Raw genomic sequence first — 2,530 nt, forward strand, 5'->3', positions numbered from 1 at the left:
GCTGTCTGCTGTCTGCTGTGTGCTCTCCCTTACTTTCAAGAGCAGCTCCAGCCAGGTGTGGTGTGGCTGTTTGCAGAGTTATAAAGAACCTTATTTTCCTAAGTAGCTTGTAAACTGCTCTGGGGATTAAAAATATCTTAAACATACTTGAACATATCCTGAGCATACTTACAGCATTAGGTGTTTGGAATCTCTGTGTGGGGTCAAGGGTTAATGCCCTTGGCTTATAACTGAAAGATTGGAGTGTCTGGTCTACCCTGGACACTGTGGAAGAGGGTCTTAGTGATCTACATCAGAAAGGAATCAGTGAACCCTGTGAAACACAGCTCCACTGTGACACACAGAGGTTGTCGTGATTTGGAGTCAGTTGGAGGGCAACTAGGTACACTACTACCAGGGAGAGTACACTGGACAGGGTACGTCCTCAGTATTTGCACACTGACGACACTTTCTGGGGCATAGGCCAAAGTGAGTTGTTAACCCAAAGGCTACATGTCTTTGGTAGTTGGACTCTCCCTTGCTTCTATGTGAGAAAAAGACAATCTCTTCCCAGGTGATTTACTGCCTCAGAACCAATGAAGGGTTAGCAGTGAGTCAGTTCCAAGTCAATGAAGGTTCCAAGGGATTAGGGTTGATGAGGAGGCATGCCTGCCAATATCCACCATTCCTGCAGCTCATCCTGCGAAGCAGTGTAAGCATTTATACTCTGACGTTATTGCAGTGCAGGCAAACAAAAGCACATTGCCTTGTTCAGGTGTCCAAAAAGGCAACTCTTACCATTGTACAAAAAAAAAAAAAAAGAAAAATGAAAAAAAAATTATCTTTTCAGGTTCAGGCCATCTCAATCAATCCCATGTTGTTGTTTTTGTTGTTGTTATTGTGTGCCATCGAGTCACCTGCGACTCATAGTGACCCATTTTTTGTTTTGTTGTTTCTTAACCCAGTGATTAGATTTCCACTTCTCATCAGATCATTTTATTATATTGTTTATAATAATGAAATATATACTAAATGAACCTCACAGACCTGTTGAAATGTTGATTGGAAAGATGGAAAACTTAATTAAGCAGATGAAATGCTTTCTGTTAGTAATAGCTCATCTTTACGATGTTCAACAAGATACACCGACAATGGGCTTGAGCATGTCAGAGATTGTGAGGACGGTATAGGGTGTATGAATCACAGCAGCACCTAACAACAAGATGTTCAAAAGCACCTAGACTATTCACTGGGATGTTTGTATGCCAACTGCTAAAACACGCTCAAAAAATAGTGACAATCCTACTATCATCTTGACAGCATCAAACATTTCTGGAAACATTTGTAACCTTGGCTGTCATTGTTGTTAGGTGTCGTTGAGTCGAGTACGACTCATAGTGACCCTATGAACAAGAGATCTGAGCCTTGTGCCAGCTTCACAATCTCTGACACACTTGAGCCCATTACTGCAGTCACTGTGTCAATCTCCTGGTTGAGGGGCTTCCTCTTCTTTCCTTTTCCCCCATCTTTCCAAGCATGATATTCTTCTCCAAGGACTAGCCTTACCTAGGAACATGACTGAAGATGAAGCTTCACCATCCTTGCCTCCAAGGAGCACAACAAATGCACCAACAGCTAAAGGCAAAGAGGAGGAAATGAAAGATTTTTATAAAATTTGCCATCTCAAATTGACCAAATATGAAGTAAAGATGTGTTAATGATAATTGATTGGAATGTAAAAGTTTGAAACAATGACGAATGAGAAAGAAGAGTAATCGGAAAGTATGGACTTGTGACAGAAATGAGGCTGGAAATAGAATGATTGAATTTTGTATGTTCAATGATTAATTTATCACAAATACCTTTTAAAAAACCCACACAGATGTGGACTTTACACATAGACCTCACCAGATGAACAGCATAGAAATTGACAGCATAGAAATTAACATCTGTGAAAGAATCATTGGAGAAGCTCAATATCAGTAGTCCAAACCAGACCAGGTGCTGACTGTGGAACAGACCATCAATTTCTTATGTGCAAGTTCAAATTGAGGCTGAAGAAAATGAAAGCAAGTCCACCAGAAGCAATATATGATCTTGAGTGTATTACACCTGAATTTAAAAATCATCTTAAGAACAGGGTTGAAAATATAAAATATTTGATATTTTATGAATATTTGATGAAAATATTGATATCATCTCACTCCGGTAACAATAGCAAAGTTCAACAGAGCTGCAAACAACAAATGCTAGTGAGGTTGTAGAGAAATTGGAAGTCTTATTCACTATTGGTAGGAGTGTAAATTGGTGCAAACACTGTGGAAGGTAGTATGGTGCTTTCTCAAAAAACTGGAAACAAATACCATCTGACTCAAGAATTCTACTACTGGGAATACACCCTGAAGAAACAAAACCTGCCACCCAAACAGATATATGCACACCCATGTTTATAGCTGCATTGTTCACAGTAGCAAAGAGATGGAAATAACCCAAGTGCCCATCAACAAATGAATGGATAGAGAATCTGTGGTATATTCCACAATGGAATACT

The sequence above is a fragment of the Elephantulus edwardii genome, unplaced genomic scaffold (genome assembly GCF_000299155.1).
Source record: "Elephantulus edwardii isolate Elephantulus edwardi_28Jun2011 unplaced genomic scaffold, EleEdw1.0 scaffold00135, whole genome shotgun sequence".
In the NCBI taxonomy this organism is placed as follows: domain Eukaryota; kingdom Metazoa; phylum Chordata; class Mammalia; order Macroscelidea; family Macroscelididae; genus Elephantulus; species Elephantulus edwardii.